The sequence below is a fragment of the Hordeum vulgare genome, chromosome 5H, assembly GCF_904849725.1.
Source record: "Hordeum vulgare subsp. vulgare chromosome 5H, MorexV3_pseudomolecules_assembly, whole genome shotgun sequence".
In the NCBI taxonomy this organism is placed as follows: Eukaryota; Viridiplantae; Streptophyta; class Magnoliopsida; order Poales; family Poaceae; genus Hordeum; species Hordeum vulgare.
Window position 1 is genome coordinate 68,104,482 of NC_058522.1, and position 20,678 is coordinate 68,125,159.

Below are 20,678 nucleotides of genomic sequence, written 5' to 3' on the forward strand. Positions count from 1 at the left end.
GAGATAGTCTCACATCAACTAGGCGTATCAACGGGCTATGGAGATGCCCATCAATAGATATCAATGTGAGTGAGTAGGGATTGCCATGCAACGGATGCACTAGATCTTATAAGTGTATGAAAGCTCACAAAAGAAACTAGTGGGTGTGCACCCAACTTGCTTGCTCACGAAGACCTAGGGAAATTTTGTGGAAGCCCATCATTGGAATATACAAGCCAAGTTATATAATGAAAATTTCCCACTACTATATGGAAGTGACAACATAGGAGACTCTCTGTCATGAAGATCATAGTGCTATTTGAAGCACAAGTGTGCAAAGAGGATAGTAGCAATTGTCCCTTCTCTCTTTTCTCTCATTTTTTTGTGGGCTCTTTGGCCTCTTTTTTTTATATATTTTTTTATTTTGGTGGGCATCTTTGGCCTCTTTTTAGTAAATGGGCTTCGCTGGCCTCTTTTATTTCCTCACATGGGACAATGCTCTATTAATAATGATCATCACACTTACAACTCAATACTTAGAGAAATGATGACTCTATATGAAATGCCTTCGGTAGTGTACCATGACAATGATCTAGCATAGCAATGACATCAAAAAATGACAAGCCATGGAAGCATCATGCTAGCTATCTTACGATCATGCAATGGCAATATGGAAGTGGTGGCACATGTCATGATATGGAACGGTGGTAGTTGCATGACAATATATCTCGGAATGGCTATGAAAATGCCATAATAGGTAGATATGGTGGCTGTTTTGAGGGAGGCTGTATGGTGGGTGTAATGCACCGGCGAAATTTGCGCGGTACTAGAGAGGCTAGCAATGGTGGAAGGGTGAGAGTGCGTATAATCCATGGACTCAACATTAGTCATAAAGAACTCACATACTTATTGCAAAAGTCTATTAGTCATCGAAACAAGGTACTACACGCATGCTCCTAGGGGAAAGGTTGGTAGGAGTTAACCATCGCGCGATCCCGACCACCACACAAAGGATGACAATCAATAAATAAATCATGCTCCGACTTCATCACATAACAGTTCACCATACGTGCATGCTACAGGAATCACAAACCTTAACACAAGTATTTCTAAAAAAACACAATTACTCACTAGCATGACTCTAATATCACATATTCATGTCGCAAAACTGTTGCAAGGAATCAAACATATCATATTCAGTGATCTACAAGTTTTATGTAGGATTTTATGACTAACCATGTGAATGACCAACTCATGTTATCTCTCTAAATAGGTATAATAGAAGCATGAGAGTTTAACTATTTCTACAAAAGATAGGCCCCGCTCTGACAAATATAAGTGAAGCAAAAGAGCATTCTACAAATGGCGGTTTTCTATGTGTAGGGAAACAGGCAATCCAAACTTCAAAAGATATAAGTGAAGCACAAGAAGCGTTCTATAAAGCCAACCAAGGACTATTTCATACCATCATGGTGCATAAAAGATAAAGGAAAAATAAACACAAAAGACGCTCCAAGCATTTGCACATATCATGTGACGAATTAAAATATAGCTCCGAGTAAAATTACCGATAGATTGTAGGCGAAAGAGGGGATGCCTTCCGGGGCATCCCCAAGCTTAGACGCTTGAGTATTCCTTGAATATTACCTTGGGGTGCCTCGGGCATCCCCAAGCTTAGGCTCTTGCCTCTCCTTATTCCTTCATCCATCGTGCTCTCACCCAAAACTTCAAAACTTCAATCACACAAAACTCAACAAAACTTCGTGAGATCCGTTAGTATAATAAAATAAATCACCACTTCAAGTACTGTTGTGAACTCATTCTAAATTCATATTATCATTATATCTACTGTAATCCAACTTCACCATGGTTCATACCCCCCGATACTACCCATAGATTCATCAAAATAAGAGAACAATGCATAGAAAACAGAATCTGTCAAAACAGAACAGTCTGTAGCAATCTGTATATTCCATATACTTCTGGTATCTCAAAAAATCCGAGAAATTACGAACGTCTGGAAAATTTTCATATCAATCAGCAGCGAAAAGAATCAACTCAAAATCTCCTCCAGAATAAAAATTAAAATTAATTTGGTGAGCAGAAAGTTTCTGTCTTTTCTCAGCGTGATCAAACAACTATCACCCAAACTAATCGTAAAGGCTTTACTTGGCACATTATTTTTAAAAACACAAAGGAATTGTAAAAGGGGATAATTATTTTTGTGAGAAACTTCCATGAAAAATTCTACATTATTTCCATGACCATGAACACAAGTGTTCAAGGTCGACCCTCACTTCCGCAATGCATCACCTTTCAATCGCTTCTCTTTTTGAAAAAGTTTTAAGTTCCCCTCTATATTTTTTTGTTTTTAAACTAAATAAAAGCACTGAACAGAAATAAATGACTCTCTAAAACTTCCAGGTTGTCTCCCAGGCAGCGCTTTCTTTAAAGCCATTAAGCTAGGCATAAAGTGCTCAAGTAATGGATCCACCCGGATCCCAAGGTATATCAAAGCCAATTTTAATTAGCAATGATTTTAAATTTAGTAGTGAGTAGAAGGTAACATATATCAAGCAATGACGAAGACTAACTCTCTTCCTATGCATTGGCATGTCATAAAAGAATAATTCATGCACACCAAGTAAAGGCCAATACATAGCATAAGCAGTTTCTTGCAATTTTATCGTATTGGAAACATAGAGAGGTGGAGATGTAGTTCCTCTCTCATAATAACTGCAAGTAGGAGCAGCAAGCACATGCATATTATATTCATCAAAGTCATCATGTTTAACATAAGGGACTATAGCTAGCTCATCTTCATAAGAATCATTCATATTGGCAAAATGGCCACAAGCATAGCATGCATCAAGTTCATCAAAAAGGGATATTTCAAACGAATCCAAGGGATCATAGCATTCATCCTTCGGTAAGAACGAAGGGAAATTAAATAATGTATGAGTAGAAGAGTTACTCTCATTAGAAGGTGGACATGGGTAGCTAGTCCGCTCTTCCTCCTTTTGTTCTTCGCTCTCCTCTTCATCTTTTTCATCTAATGAGCTCACAATTTCAGCATTTTCTTCTTCCATAGTTTCCTGCAAAATAATAGTCTCTTCTTGGGCAGCATAGGATTTCTCCTTAAATAGTTCAATATGGGCATTATATTCATAATTAGTATAACAATAACGAAGCATAGCCAAATTTTCAGATCGGTAAGGAGCATCATCATTATCATCACACCTTTTAAACAGAGCCTCAATTTCATAAGCACCCATAAAGCAACAAACTCTTCTCTTTGATCCACATCATAGTAATCATATATACCATTAGCATAAGAAGCCAAGGTTCTATGATCATTAAATTCACAAGAAAAGGGAAGGTGTGGAGCCTTCATCCTAGAGCAACAAGTAACACCATATCTCTTGCATAGTTCCCAAGCATACCATTTCAACAAATGGATTTGATCCCATAAAAGTTTCCCTTTTCGAGTCAAGCGATAATCCCTAAAGTATTCACGTTGATCCAACGTGTATCCCATTATATAATTGAATGGGGCTTTCTCAGGATTATTAAAGAAGTGCATAATATTTTCCACATAACGAGCCTCGAGGGTTTTAGGAGGTTCCCCATCTCCATGAGTAGCAAGTACACCTAATTTTTTTGGTATTTCGTGTTCCATATCCATAACAAAAGATAGAGAAAAACTTAGAACAGCAAATAAATCTACTTAGTGATGAAGCAAACAAGCACACACGAGGATATTCACCCCACGTTATTGCTCCCTGATGACCCACAAGTATAGGGGATCAATCGTAGTCCTTTCGATAAGTAAGAGTGTCAAACCCAACGAGGAGCATAAGGCTCTGATAAACGGATTTCAGCAAGGTAATAACTGCAAGCACTGAAAGTAGCGGTAACAAGTGATGGTGTAGCGAGGTGAAACGTAGCAAGCAAAAAGTAACAAGTAACAAGTAGTAGCAACGGTGCAGCAAGTGGCTCAATCCCTCTTGTAGAAAGGGACAAGCCTGAACAAAGTCTTATAGGAGGAAAAACGCTCCCGAGGACACACGGGAATTTCTGTCATGCTAGTTTCATCATGTTCATATGATTCGCGTTCGTTACTTTGATAGTTTGATATGTGGGTGGACCGGCGCTTGGGTACTGCCCTTACTTGGACAAGCATCCCACTTATGATTAACCTCTCTCGCAAGCATCCGCAACTACAAAATAAGAATTAAGACAACGGCTAACCATAGCATTAAACTAGTGGATCCAAATCACCCCCTTACGCAGCAACGCATAGACTAGGGTTTAAGCTTCTGTCACTCCAGCAACCCATCATCTACTTACTACTCCCCAATGCCTTCCTCTAGGACCAAGTATGGTGAAGTGTTATGTAGTCGACGTTCACATAACACCACTAGAGGAAAAGACAACATACATCAAATCAAAATACCGAACGAATATCAAATTCACATGACTATTATCAGCATGACTTATCCCATGTCCTCGGGAACAAAAGTAACTACTCACAAAGCATAATCATAATCATGATCAGAGGTGTAATGAATAGCATCAAGGATCTGAACATAAACTCTTCCACCAAGTAATCCAACTAGCATCAACTACAAAGAGTAATCAACACTACTAGTAACCTTACAAGTACCAATCGGAGTCGCGAGACGGGATTGGTTACAAGAGATGAACTAGGGATTGGAGAGGAGATGGTGCTGATGAAGATGTTGATGAAGATGCCTCCCCTCCGACGAGAGGATTGTTGGTGATGATGATGGCGATGATTTCCCCCTCCGGGAGGGAAGTTTCCCCGGCAGGACCGTCCTGCCGGAGCTCTAGATTGGCTCTGCTCAAGTTCCGCCTCGTGGCGGCGGCGAAACCACGAAAAAGCTCCCCATTGATTTTTTTTTCTGGAACGAAACCCTTCATATAGCAAAAGAGGGGAGCTAGTGGCCCGTCAGGGAGCCCACAAGCTTGCCCTCCGCCACCAGGGGGGTGGCGGTGGCACGGCTTGTGGCGCCCTGGTGGGCCCCCTCTAGTAATTCTTTTGCCCAGTATTTTTTATATAATCCCAAAAAATTCCACGTAAGTTTTCAGGGCATTTGAAGATGTCCAGAATAGTGGACTAAGATTTGCTCCTTTTCCAGTCCAGAATTCCAGCTGCCTGAATTCTCCCTCTTCAAATAAACCTTGCAAAATAAGAGGGAAAAGGCATAAATATGGTACCACAAAGTAATATAACAGCCCATAAAGCAATAAATATCAACATGAAAGCATGATGCAAAATGGACGTATCACTCCCCGGCAACGGCACCAGAAAAAGGTCTTGATAACCCACAAGTATAGGGGATCAATTGTAGCCTTTCTCGATAAGTAAGAGTGTCGAACCCAACGAGGAGCTAAAGGTAGGACAAATATTCCCACAAGTTCTATCGACCACTGATACAACTCTACGCACACTTTACGTTCGCTTTACCTAGAACAAGTATGAAACTAGAAGTACTTTGTAGGAGTGATAGGATAGGCTTGCAAAAAAGTAAAGAACACGTAAATAAAACTAGGGGGTGGTTAGATAAAGAAACAACTATGAGTGTCTAACGAGTGTGGAAAAGTGGTGGTAGGTGATGGGGTTATAGTCCTATGGTAGGCTCATAGGCCTGCCCTATGGGTCCTACCCAAGGACTACCCTTCATAAAGGATAAGGCCCTTAGTCAGTTCCGACTGAATTAAGGACTTCCCATCATCCAGTCGATGATGATTCCTCCATCATCCAGTCGGAGATGAGCATCCGGAGCGTATCAAACTTACCGACTGGATTCCACTCTGTACATCGTAACCCCCCTGGAGGGCAACGGTCATACGTTTCCATGAACCTTTATTAGCATTTAAGACATACGTTACCTGTAACGTAGGCATTTATTCGCCACTACTCCACCCCTGTGCACCGAACCGTTGTGAAGGGAAGCGCACTCTATATAAGCCGCCCTTCCCCACTGGTGCAGGGGTTAGCAATTCACTGTAATCCATATTCCACTCGACAACAAGCTCCCAAGAGCACTGAGACGTAGGGCTTTTACCTCCACCATTGAGGGGCCTGAACTCATACAACCTCGCCGTAGCTAAGGCACCGCCCATCCTTTCGTACCCTACACATCTACTGTCAGACTTATACCCACGACAGTTGGCGCAACTGTCGTGGGTATAAGTCTGACAGTAGATGTGTAGGGTACGAAAGGATGGGCAGAGCCTTAGCTACGGCGAGGTTGTATGAGTTCAGGCCCCTCAACGGTGGAGGTAAAAGCCCTATGTCTCAGTGCTCTTGGGAGCTTGTTGTCGAGTGGAAAATGGATTACAGTGAATTGCTAACCCCTCTGGAGGGCAACGGTCATACGTTTCCATGAACCTCTATTAGCATTTAAGACATACGTTACCTGTAACGTAGGCATTTATTCGCCACTACTCCACCCCTGTGCACCGAACCATTGTGAAGGGCAGCGCACTCTATATAAGCCGCCCTTCCCCACTGGTGCAGGAGTTAGCAATTCAGTGTAATCCATATTCCACTCGACAACAAGCTCCCAAGAGCACTGAGACATAGGGCTTTTACCTCCACCGTTGAGGGGCCTGAACTCATACAACCTCGCCGTAGCTAAGGCTCTGCCCATCCTTTCGTACCCTACACATCTACTATCAGACTTATAGCCACGACAGTTGGCGCCCACCGTGGGGCAGGCGTCTAAGTGACTTCCGGCGAGTTTGCGACTACATCTTTTCGTCATGTCGTCCGGTGGTGATTTGAGCATGTGTCGCGAGATCCTCTTCGGCGCTCTCTCCTTCATCATCGACGATTTGGCATGGCTTCGGGATGCCCCTCTTGACGTCGAGGTGCTTCCCAGTCGCGGGGCTACGTACTTCCGTGCCGGCGCCCGCGGTATCCTTCTTCTCCAGCAGTCGGCTCCGGTGTCGACCTACGCCGCCGTCGCGCGCCGCAACAAGCGGTCCCGCCGTCCGCGGCTCCAGCGTTGGGTGCAACACGCCCAGGCGTGCCAGAACGCGTCTTCACAAGTGGCGGTCCTCGAGTCGGTTGTAGTTGCGCCACCGTCCCAGTGCTCGGACTCAGTTCCGACTGAGTTTCCTTCCGAGTATGTGGGTCGCGGGCCTGCAGCTGAAGTGCACATGGCCAACTCCCATGAAAGTCCCCGCCAGACCGGCTGGAACGAGCACGAGGTCGGCGAAACATCCGACGCTCGCCGTCAGCCCCGCCATTCTGCCAGTCGGCACACTCGGCGGAGCAACGTGGAGGTGTTCCACACACCCGTCCTCAACCTGGCTGCCGCCGCCAAGATAGCCGATTCCCTCCAGCCGACTGATTCGAAGGCTGGCAGAGGGATCGAGCAAATCCGTGCCCTGCTGCACACGGCGTAGCAGCAAAATTCGGCGGTCTCCTAGTCGCACAACAGGATTCACAATAGTTCTGTTCACGCAAACACGCATCGGTCAGTTCACAGCCCCGGTTGTCATCAGCAACACAGGAGAGGCAGCCGTTCCATGAATCCCGAAGATCGTCGCCGCTCACGCACCCCTCCGCGGGGTGGGCCCTACGGGCCCCGACATCATGATGATCGGCGTTCAGTCGGTGACACTTATGATCCAAGGCCCGACGCGAGGGGGCATATCGCCTAGAGGAGGGTCGACAGGGGCCGAGCCCACCGCGATGGTCACGATATGGACCGTCCGAGTGGAAACAGGACCATCGTCTCTGGTCCCGAGTGTTTCAGTCGAGCCATCCGTTCGGCTGACATCCCTCCCAACTTCTGATTGGCGACGGGGATCAGCAAGTTTACAGGAGAATCCAAGTCAGAAACGTGGTTGGACGACTACCGAGTGGCAGTCCAGATCGGAGGAGGGGACGACCACGTCGCCATGAAACACCTCCCTTTGATGCTCGACGGCTCGGCACGAGCGTGGCTAAACCAGTTGGCTCCCTCAAGCATCTACAGTTGGGCAGATCTAGCCCAAGTCTTCATCAGGACCTTCGAAGGGACGTGCAAATGCCCTGCTGGTCTCGTGGAGCTCAAGCACTGTGTCCAGAAGCAGAATGAGCCCCTGCGCGATTTCATTCAGCGTTGGACGACCCTCTACCACACGGTGGAGAACGTCATAGAGCACCAAGCAGTCTGCGCCTTCAAGGCAGGCGTGCGGTACAGATATTTGTACCTCAAGTTCGGTCGAACAGGCGACATCTCCATGAGTAAGATGATGGAGATAGCGGCACGCTATGCAAATGGCGAAGAAGAGGACCGCATTCGTAGCGGCAAGCACAAAACAGTCGCCGATGGAGATGGGAACAACACTCGGAAGCAGAAGCAGAAAGCTCCGTCCACTCCGCAGGCAGAGGCCGCAGCCGTTACCAATGCCAAGTTCAAGGGCAAGGGGAAGGCTCAGTTCACCCCCAAGAAGAAGCAGTTCGGAAACCCCATCCTGGACCAGCCATGTCCAATTCACACGAAGATGGATGAAGAGGGCAACGCCATATATCCGAAGCATACCACTCGTCAATGTCGCCTCCTGATCCAGGGGTTCGGTGAAGGGCAACCGAGTGAAAAGGGCAATGAACAGGATGAGGAGGACAAGGAGGATCCATTCCCCCAAGTCCATGCAACACTGATGATTTTTGCTGACGTTGAGAGCAAGAGTCGACTGAAGCTGGTGAACAGGGAGGTGAACATGGCCACGCCGACCAACCCTACGTTCCTCAAATGGTCTCAGACTGCGATCACCTTTGACCAGTCGGATCATCCAGCACACGTACCCACCCCAGGGAGGCAGACTCTGGTCGTCGACCCGGTGGTGGAAGGAGTCCGACTGCGCAAAGTCCTCATGGACGGCGGCAGTGGCTTGAACATCATGTACGATGACACTCTCAAGGGGATGGGCATTCCGATGTCCAAACTTAGCGAGAGCAGCATGCAGTTCCATGGAGTCGTCCCTGGACGAAAGGCCAAGTCACTCGGCCAGATCGCGTTGGACGTCGTCTTCGGCTCCGACAAGAACTTCGGCAAGGAGAAGCTGACGTTCGAGGTGGTGGACTTCCAGAGTGCATACCACGCAATTTTGGGCCGCCCGGCGTATGCGCGTTTCATGGCCCGTCCATGTTACGTGTACCTGAAGCTGAAGATGCCAGGCCCAAAAGGTGTGATCACTATCACCGGCAATCGGCAGCGGGCCGAAGAGTGTCTGCAGCAGGGATCGAGGATCGCCGATCAGTAGATGGCTGTCCTCGAGCTTGACGAGTACAAGAAAACAGTCGACCCCGCTGACTTGATGCGTTCGAAGAAGCCAGCTTCGGAGTCCGCATTCCAGTCGGCGGGAGAGACGAAGAAGGTCAGCATCCACCCGACGGACGACACTGCTGCCCCAACAAACATCTCGACCACCCTCGATCCTAAATAGGAAGCCGAGCTCATCCAATTCCTCCGTGAGAACTGGGACATCTTTGCATGGAAGCCCGTTGACATGCCAGGTGTACCCAGGGAGTTGGCTGAGCACCGGCTGCATGTGGATCCCGCCGCTCGGCCTGTCCGAGAACGCCTGCGTCGGTCCGCCACGCACAAGAGGAAGGCAATCGGAGAAGAGGTGGCTAAGCTTTTGGCAGCCAACTTTATTCGCGAGGTACACCACTCCGAGTGGCTCGCCAATGTTGTCATGGTGCCCAAGAAAGACAAGTCGCTCCGAATGTGCATCGACTTCAAGCATCTCAATAAGGTCTGCCCGAAAGACCTTTTTCCGCTCCCCCGCATCGATCAAATTGTCGATTCGACTGCGGGTTGCGAGCGTTTGTCATTCCTTGATGCCTACTCGGGCTATCATCAGATCCGTCTGTATGGCCCCGATGAATTAAAAATAGCCTTCATCACCCCATTCGGGTGCTTCTGCTACATCACTATGCCATTTGGTTTGAAGAATGCAGGAGCAACCTTTATGCGCATGATCCAAAAATGCCTCCTCGACCAGATCGGTCGGAATGTGGAGGCGTATATGGACGATATCATAGTCAAGTCACGTAAAGGTTCCGACCTGCTGACCGACTTGGGAGAAACATTCGCCAACCTTCGTAGGTACGATATCAAGCTCAACCCAGCCAAGTGTTCATTCGGCGTTCCCAGCGGAAAGTTACTCGGTTTCTTTGTTTCCGAACGAGGGATCGATGTCAACCCCGAAAAGATCGGGACCATCGTCCGAATGGAGCGGCCGGTCAAAATACACGATGTTCAAAGACTCACAGGTTGCCTAGCGGCTTTGAGCAGGTTTATCAGTCGACTCGGCGAGAAGGCACTTCCTCTGTACCGAGTCATGAAGAAATCAGATACTTTCGAGTGGACAGACGAAGCCCAAATCGCATTCGACGACCTCAAAGTCCTACTTTCCACCCAACCGGTTCTTACTACTCCGCTCAGTAAAGAACCCCTTCTTCTGTACATCGCGGCTACAAATCAAGTCGTCAGCACTGTTCTCACAGTCGAACGGGAAGAAGAAGGCAAAGCATACAAGGTTCAGCGGCCAGTGTATTATGTCTCCGAAGTCCTGACTCCTTCCAAGCAGAGGTATCCCCATTATCAAAAACTTATCTACGGGATTTACATGACTGCGAAGAAGGTGGCTCATTATTTTCAAGACCACTCGGTGTCCGTTGTTTCTGATGCTCCGTTGTCGGAAATCCTGCACAATCGGGACACATCGGGCCGAGTGGCGAAGTGGGCAATGGAGATGTTATACTGTGACATCAAGTTTGAGGCCAAGAAAGCTATAAAGTCTCAAGCTTTGGTTGACTTCATAGCAGAATGGGTAGAACAACAGCAACCGACCCACATCTACTCGGCTCATTGGACAATGTTCTTCGATGGGTCCAAGATGTTGAATGGCTCCGGCGCTGGCGTTGTGATCATATCGCCAAAGGGCGACAAACTCAAGTACATGTTGCAGATACACTTTGATTCCTCCAACAATGAGGCAGAGTATGAAGCTCTCCTTTATGGATTGCGCATGGCCATCGCACTCGGCGTCCGTTGCCTGATGGTCTATGGCGATTCAGATTTGGTGGTTAATCAAGTGATGAAGGACTGGGACGTCAGGAACCCCACCATGACCACATACTGCAATGCAGTGAGGAAGCATGAGAAAAAGTTTGAAGGTCAGGAACTCCACCATGTTCCGCGACTGAAAAACCAAGCAGCTGATGAGTTGGCAAAACTCGGATCCACTCGGAGACCAGTCCCGAGTGACGTCTGCCTCGAGCATCTCCACCTTCCTTCACTTAAAGAAGATCCTTTCACAGAGGAACCAGTACAGCCAAAGAGCTCGACAGATCCGACTGAAGTCGAAGTCCCTGCTGTGGTTGATTTGATCATGGAGATTCTTGCTATCATCCCCGATTGGACTGTGTCATTTATTGCATACATCCTCAGGCAAGAATTACCAGAAGACGAAGTCCAAGCCAGACAGATCGTCCGCAGGTCAAAGTCGTTCACTGTCATTGATGGCCAGTTGTACAAAGAAAGTGTTTCAGGTGTCCTTCAACGATGCATCTCCCCTGAGGAGGGGCAGTTAATCCTGGAAGAAATTCACTCGACCACCTGCGGTCATCACGCCTCGTCAAGGGCAATTGTCGCCAAAGCATTTAGAGTTGGCTTCTTCTGGCTGCAGGCGAATGAAATGGCGAAAGATATGGTCGACCAATGTGAAGGCTGTCAGTTCTACTCTAACAAGTCCCACAAACCAACATCTGTGTTGAAGACAATCCCTCTTGTTTGGCCGTTTGCAGTATGGGGATTAGATACAGTCGGTCCATTCAGGACAGGCCAAGGGGGATTCACACATTTGTTGGTGGCAGTCGGCAAGTTCACAAAGTGGATTGAAGCCAAGCCCAACAAAAAGCTCGACGCCCTTACGGCCATCAAGTTTGTCAGGACATCATCTCCAGATTCGGGGTACCTCACAGCATAATCACTGACAATGGAACAAACTTTGACTCGGATAGATTCAAAGGTTTCTGTACAGGCCAAGGTATCCGAGTGGATTTTGCATCTGTGGCGCATCCCCAAACAAACGGGCAAGCAGAGCGGGCGAATGGACTTATTCTGCAAGGTTTGAAGCCTCGACTCCTGCGAGAAGTGGGACATGCCGTCGGCGCATGGGTCACCGAGCTGCCTTCGGTGCTTTGGGGTCTCCGCACAACCCCAAATAGATCTACAAGGCGATCCCCGTTCTTCCTCGTTTACGGAGCAAAGGCAGTCCTTCCGAGTGACTTGCTTCACAATGCTCCACGAGTTGAACTCTTCTCCGAAGCTGAAGCAGAGCAAGCAAGGCAAGACGGAGTGGATCTTCTAGAGGAGGAGCGCGAGATGGCACTGACTCGCTCAACCATTTATCAACAAGACTTTCGGTGCTTTCACGCGCGACACGTCAGGAGTCGTACATTCCAAGCAGGTGACCTGGTGCTCCGAGTGGACCAGCAGAGACCTCACAAGTTGGCTCCCGCCTGGGAAGGACCCTTCATCATCTCCAAGGTGCTGAACAACGGAGCATATCGACTCTACAACCTCGACAGGGAAACGGACGAGCCGCGAGCGTGGAACGGAGATCTCCTGAAGCGTTTCTACACATGACCGTCGACTGAAGCAATGTAAAGAACAAGTATCGTTGAAGTAATACAAAACAGATGGAGTTTTTTGCAGATTCAAAATCCGTCCACGTTTGCAGACTCCGGTCTTAAAAAAAACTTAGCTGCGAACCAGAATCGCCTAAGTATAAACTTTCTCCGAGTGTGCACTAAACGTCGCACTCGGGGACTTAGCTGCGATCCAGAATCGCCTAAGTAATAACTTTCTCCGAGTGTGCACTAAACGTCGAACTCGGGGACTTAGCTGCGATCAAGAATCGCCTAAGTACAAACTTTCTCCGAGTGTGCACTAAACGTCGCACTCGGGGACTTAGCTGCGATCAAGAATCGCCTAAGTACAAACTTTCTCCGAGTGTGTGCTAAACGTCGCACTCGGGGACTTAGCTGCGATCCAGAATCACCTAAGTAATAACTTTCTCCGAGTGTGCACTAAACGTCGCAATCGGGGATTTAGCTGCGATCAAGAATCGCCTAAGTACAAACTTTCTCCGAGTGTGCGCTAAACATCGCACTCGGAGACTTAGCTGCAATCCAGAATCACCTAATTAATAACTTTCTCCGAGTGTGCACTAAACGTCGCACTCCGGGACTTAGCTGCGATCAAGAATCGCCTAAGTACAAACTTTCTCCGAGTGTGCGCTAAACATCACACTTGGGAACTTAGCCGCGATCCAGAATCGCCTAAGTATTAACTTTCTCCGAGTGTTCACTAAACGTCGCACTCGGGGACTTGTGTGCGACCAAGAATCGCCTAAGTAGAAAGCTTCCTTCGAGTGTATCTTACAGATCCACTCGGGGGCTTAGCAGACCCTCATTAAGGCTCATGTAGATGTCAAGACAACTGACAATTACATGAGTAGCACGAACCTCATTGAGGCTCATGTAGATGTCAAGACAACTGACAATTACATGAGTACCAGAACCTCATTGAGGCTCATGTAGATGTCAAGACAACTGACAATTACATGAGTAACAACTCGCTCCGAGTACGACCTTACAGTCGCACTCGAAGACTTAGCCGCGATCACGAATCGCCTAAGTACACAATTGCCTTCGAGTGTATCCTACAGATCCACTCGGAGACTCAGCAGACCCTCAGTGAGGCTCATGTAGATGTCAAGACAACTGACAATTACATGCTCCGCATGTTTGCCATTGGCTTCACCAAGTAACGCCAAACAAAAACCACGTGCCAAAATCGTAGTAAGAACTCTTTGGCAAAGGAAGAGCAAAAGATTGATTCAAATTCAAAGTTGGTTTGAAGATAGTCGGTTCGGTGTAGATCAAGCTTATCCACACCAAACCACCAATGTGATGGCCAACAGCAGTGGCCAAAGTTTGATACAAGTAACACTCGGCATACCGAGGTAAACATTTTCTCAAGCATCGTCAGGACTTGCACTGGGACTGGCAGGCTCCACGAAAGTGTCGAGGTCGATCCCGTCTGCGATGCGAGTGGCGCTCTCAAGGAAGGTCTCCATGAAATCTTCGAATCGAAGCTTCTTGGTGTTTGCGACCTGCAGCGCCTTCAGCTTCTCTTCGCGAGCCTCCTTGCAGTGCACTCGGACCAGCGACAGCGCCATGTCCGCACCACAGCGAGCAGCAGATTTCTTCCACGCCTGCACTCGGTTCGGGACATCCTCCAGCCGAGTCATCAACCCTTCCATCTCTTGCCGGGACTCGTCTTCGGGCCATAGCTCCTTGTCAATTCGGCCGACGACCTCTCTCAGTCGACCGACGAAAGGTCCCACTTTACCCAGGCGAATGTGCGCTCGGAGCAGGTCTCGGTTGGCGTCCTCGCCGAGTGGAACGTTCGGAATAACCGACCGCTCAACGTCAGCTGCTTCAGCTTCAGCGTCCATACAAAAATCTGCAAAGACAAGACGAGCAGAAAGTAAGCGCAGAATGAAATACACAGTCAAAAAGCACTCGGAAAAACAGAGCTTACCACCGAGAAGCACAATCATCTTCCTTGCCCAGTCACTGATGTACTTCTCCTGTGATATGCACCGCCTGTTCATCACCTTCATCTGCCCCATCAGCTCGGTTCTTTGTTTCCCCATTTTCTCCATTTCGGCCACCAATGCCTTGTTTGCCTCACGGGACTCCTCCAAGGACTTCACTCGTTCAGCCAGAACACCCTTCAGACCAGCCAAGGCAAGCATTGCTGCATCCAGTTCCGCAGCAAACTGAATCTTTTCAGCCTTCACAGTGTCCTACGCCGATCCCATCTCGCAAGTCTTCGGCAAGTCAGCGCGAAGAGACGATCAGACAAATTCAGCAAGGAAAACAATAAAAACTTGAAGTTCTTCAGACCCCTGCCGACGCAAGCAGTCGACAGCGGTCTCGGGGACTATACCCAGTGGGTTCACTAAGAGTGACCCCACTGGTATGAAGCTCAAACAGGTCCGCCCTATTGAGATACATAACAAAAACAAGCCTATGAGGTTACTACTACCCGACCTGAGTAAAATTACTCTCGGGGACTAATCCAGTAGGTGCACTCGGAGTGCCCCCACCGGTAACATTCGAACAGATTAGTTTTGATCTGATCAACTTAAAGAAAATGTATATAAAGACAACTGCCGGTGCAAGCACTCGATAGAAGTCTCGGGGACTACACCCACTGGGTTCACTAAGAGTGAACCCACTGCAAAATACTGCATCCGAGTATATTGCTTAAACACCCAATGGGTTACAAGAGGAAAGTAAATACTTACTAGCCCACTTACTCGGATATCTTCCCGGAGTTCCAAGCTTCGCTTGTACATAGATGCGATGGTGTCGTACGCTCTCTTGGCATCACCCGCCATCAACTCCGCCTGCACCATGGCCCCCTTGGCAGCTCCCACCTGATCTTCCGGAAGGCCCCGGGCGTCGAACTGGACGGTCGACGGACCAGGCACCACAAGAGACTCCTTGGGCATCCCAAGTCCTGCTCCAGTCAGTTCAGCAACGATGAGCGCCGTGTCAGTCGACGGCATCGTCTCGGTTGGCGATGCGTCCTTGGCGGGAGTAGTAACAGACGGAACAGCCTCAAGGACGGGCGCCGTAGCTTGCTCGGACCTCTTCTGATTGTCCTCCTCCACATGGATCACCTCTGAAGGAAGCCCGACCAAACGACGTGAGACCACAGGAAAAAGGCAAGACCAAAGACAAAATTCGTGAAACAATAATGTAAGCTCTCGGAGTCGCCACGACGTACCTTGCTGGGATGTGACGACGTTGTCCGTGTCCATGGGATTGTCCCCCTGGCGTGGTAGAGAAGTGGCGGAGGTGGCAGCTCTGTCGAGTAAAATTCACTCGACCAATAAGCATGAGTTCAATCAAATACTGGAAGAAGATAGAAGAACAATACACTTACGCTGAGGCGATGGGAACGGCGATCCTCATCCGCGGCAAAGCCTTCCGAGGCTTGGATCCACTCGGTTTGGCCACCTTAGAGGGCTGGCCCGCGGGCTCAGGAGCAGAGTCCCTGGTCCTCTTTGTGCTCCGAGCACTCGGAACCACGGGAGAAGCTGGCAAGGCACTCGGAACCACAGGAGGAGCTGGCGGGGCACTCGAGGCCGCTGGAGGAGCCGACGGAGCCACGGGTTCGTGGCGGCGTTTAGTTCGAGGCTCTGGTGGTGGGGGTGGCGAGTTCTGTTCCTCGTCTTCCCCCTCTTCTTCTTCGGACTCCTCCTCCGTCTCCCCACTGTCGGAGACGTACTCAACGCTCTCCATGCTGCCCTCCTGGCTGCCTTCCTCTTCCTCAGCCGGATTCCCGTTGGTCCACGCCTGCACGAGATACAGTCGACAACATCAAACGTCAGACAGTGATACAAGAAAAAGTGATAAATCTAAGACAATTGTGTGCACTCGACAAGTCATACTCACCTCACTCGGAGGAGGGTTGTCTGCGCGGAAGGGCTTCACTCGCCGGGCTCCTCTGGGGTTATCGCAAGCGCCTGTGATGTTGCGGACCCACGACGCCACAAGCTCCCTGGTCACGCACTCGGGGTTAGTCCGAGTGGAGTCCTCAGGCCCCGTGTAGTGCCACATGGCGTGGTGTCGAGCTTGCAAAGGCTAGATATGCCGACCCAGAAAAACCTCCAGCAAATCTATGCCGGTGACTCCCTTGCGGACGACATCTACCAGCGCGTCGACCAGAGGCTGAATTTGGGTCTTTTCCATCTTGGTGAGCGCAAGATTCCTAGGCGGAGCCGGTCGGTCTAAGCTAAAAGGGGGCAGTCCCGTTGCAGCATTCGGACAAGCGACGTCCTGGCAGTAGAACCAAGTCGACTGCCAGTTCCTAACGGATTCAGACAGCTGGAGAGCGGGATAGCTACTTTTGCTTTTCTTTTGGAAGCCTAAGCCTCTGCAGAGCTGGAGGAGGTGAGTTTTGTCGTTCGACTGGCTAAGTCTTTTGATGGTTTGAGATCTAGCAGAGAAGATGTGCTTGAAGAGCCCCCAATGGGGAGGACAGCCGATAAAACACTCGCACAACCCGACGAAGGCAGAGAGATGAGCTATTGCGTTGGGAGGAAAATGGTGGAGCTGCGCCCCGAAGTGGTTCATTATACCTCTAAAGAAGGGATGAGGAGGCAGAGAGAAGCCTCGGTACACGTGACTGAGCAGCAGGACGCGCTCCCCCTCCTGGGGCGCCGGCTCCGTCTCGCCCTCCGCCGGCAGCCTCCACGTCTTGTGCTCGATCATGCCTTGCTCCACCAGCTCCAGCATGTCCTCCTTCGTCACCGTGGAGGGGAGGAAATCCCCCTGGATCCAACCCGCCGGTAGTGCTCGCTGCCGTCGCTGAGCAGGAGCCGCCGCCTTCTTCTTCTTCCGCACCTCGAGTTTGCTCGTCTTCCCCTTCGTCATGGTGGAGGGTGTAGATCCGCGGGGGAGGAGGGGAAGGAAGGAGCTTGGGATGCGCAGGAGATCGCGAGAGAAGTGAGACAAATGCGAGCTATCAGGCAAGTGCAACGAAAAACCCTCGCTGTAGAGGTTTAAATAAGGTTCCGACTGGGTCACTAGCAGGTGGCCCCGAAATCTTATCCCCTGACCGGTTGCTGCGATATTAGTGGAGAAGATGAAGGCACAGAAATCGAGGCCGCAGATACTGCTCGATTGCGATGTCGTCATCCCCGTTGAGCGCGCGGCAACCGAAATTTGAGGATCCCAGAAAATCCGCCGCTGTCAGTTGACTGGTCACGTCAAAAGATTCCACGGAAGCACTCGGTCCCTGACGGTTCGTTTCACAGATACGTCCACTCGGATCACTGGTCAAGAAGATAAAATGGATCGAGGCAGACAAGGCCAAAGTCGCATCCATACCAGTCGGATCCGTACTCCAAGCATCGCTTCGTCGTTCCAACCCCAATCCATTCGGGGACTAATGATGGGGTTATAGTCCTAGGGTAGGGTCATAGGCCTGCCCTATGGGTCCTACCCAAGGACTACCCTTCATAAAGGATAAGGCCCTTAGTCAGTTCCGACTGAATTAAGGACTTCCCATCATCCAGTCGGTGACGGTTCCTCCATCATCCAGTCGGAGATGAGCATTCGGAGCGTATCAAACTTACCGACTAGATTCCACCCTGTACATCGTAACCCCCCTGGAGGGCAACGGTCATATGTTTCCATGAACCTTTATTAGCATTTAATACATACGTTACCTGTAACGTAGGCATTTATTCGCCACTACTCCACCCCTGTGCACCGAACCGTTGTGAAGGGCAACGCACTCTATATAAGCCGCCCTTCCCCACTGGTGCAGGGGTTAGCAATTCACTGTAATCCATATTCCACTCGACAACAAGCTCCCAAGAGCACTCAGACGTAGGGCTTTTACCTCCACCGTTGAGGGGCCTGAACTCATACAACCTCGTCGTAGCTAAGGCTCTGCCCATCCTTTCGTACCCTACACATCTACTGTCAGACTTATACCCACGACAGTAGGAGTTGCGGAATTGTCCCTAAGCAATTGACTACGTTACTAGATCGATAGCAAGTATCATGTGGGAGAGGCCTCTCCTAGCATGTCATCCCTTACTTGGAATTCTATGCACTTATGATCGGAACTATTAGCAAGCGTCCGCAACTACTAACGTTCATTAAGGTAAAACCCAACCATAGCAATAAGATATATTGGTCCCCCTTCAATCCCATATGCATCAATTTCTATGCTAGGTTTGAAGCTTCTGTCACTCTAGCCTGCCAATACATAGTCCTATCAACATACAACTAACCCTATGGTGTGATCCACGCGCGCAATCATATGATGGGCACCAAAGGACAGCAACATAACCACAAGCAAATTAAACCAATCATAGCAATTCATCAATCACCGATAGGACAACGATAATCTACTCAGACATCATAGGATAGCAACACATCATTGGATGATAATATGTAGCATAAAGCACCATGTTCAAGTAGAGGGTACAGCGGGTTGCCGGAGAGTGAACCGCTGAATATAGATGGGGGAAGATGATGGAGATGTTGGTGAAGATGACGGAGGTGTTGGTGTAGATCGCCGTCACACGATGATGTCCCGGGCGGCGTTCCGGCACCGCCGGCAGAGAGGGGGGGAGAGCCCCCCTCCTTCTTCTTCTTCCTTCACCTCCTCCCTAGATGGGAGAAGGATTTCCCCTCTCGTCAATGGTGTCCATGGCGGTGGAGGGGCGAGAGCCCTTCCAAGATTGGATCTCTCTCTCTCTCTCTCTGTGTCCTTCTGTTTCTGCGCTCCCAGATTCTTCTTTTCACCGTTTCTTAAATTCCTGAAGATCCGTAACTCCGATTGGGCTGAAATGTTAACACGATTTTCTTCTGGATATTTTCTTTCTTGCGGCAAAAGAAGTGCACCAACCGCCTTAAGGAGTGGGCACAAGCCCCCCTGCCGCAGGCCCACCCCCTGGTCGCGGCGACAGGGCTTGTGGTCACCCCGTGCACCGCCTCGCGTTGATTCTTCTTCCCAAAAATCATAAATAGTCCAAAACAAATCCCCGTAAGTTTTTATTACGTTTGGACTTCGTTTGGTATGGATATTCTGCGAAACAAAAAACATGCAACAAACGGGAACTGGCACTGGGCACTTGATCAATATGTTAGTCCCAAAAATAGTATAAAAAGTTGCCAAAAGTATATGAAAGTTGTAGAATACTCGCATGAAACGATCAAAAATTATAAATACGACGAAGACGTATCAGTGACCTTTCCCATTGACAGAAGGGGCAACAAGGCACGCATCATGTTGTTGTCATCAAGGGTAACAAGATGGGCTTCTATCGTAGATATGAGATTGTCCATCTACATCATGTCATCTTGCTTAAGGTGTTACTCTGTTCTCATGAACTTAATACACTAGATGCATGCTGGATAGCGGTCGACGTGTGGAGTAATAGTAGTAGATGCAGAAAGTATCGGTCTACTTGTTTTGGTCGTGATGCCAAGGAAGTCCCTAAAGGCGTAGCTGTAGCAGAAGGATTCCTGGTGCCGTTGCTGAGGAGTAAATAGTCTCCCGTCAGCACGCTTGTTTCTGGCGCCGTTGGAAGGTCTTTTGTTGCAGTAGCAATAGTCGGGATATCTTTTCTCTAAGTGTTTACGTAAAGTATGAGCACACTCAAAATTTTGCAATTGATCAAGCACATTTCTTGGTACTCCTCTAATGCTGAGATTTACAGTTTTAATATTACCAAGCATATCAAGTTCTTCATTATGAGAAGGATGTAAGGGGTCAATGGGAGGCTCATAGGGATATTCAATATACTTGCGCAAATGGAATTCATCAAATATATCAAGAATTTCATTTTTCAATTGTCTATAATATTCCCCATGAATAATAGGCACTCTACAACTAATATCCCCTTAACTAGGCACATCCATCTTCCTCCAATGGTGTTTAAACCAAGGTTATGAGACCTTGCTCTGATACCAATTGTCGGATCAATAGAAGAGGTGTCTAGAGGGGGGGTGAATAGACTACTTGCATAAATTAGAATCCTAACCTTTTACCAATTTTAATGGT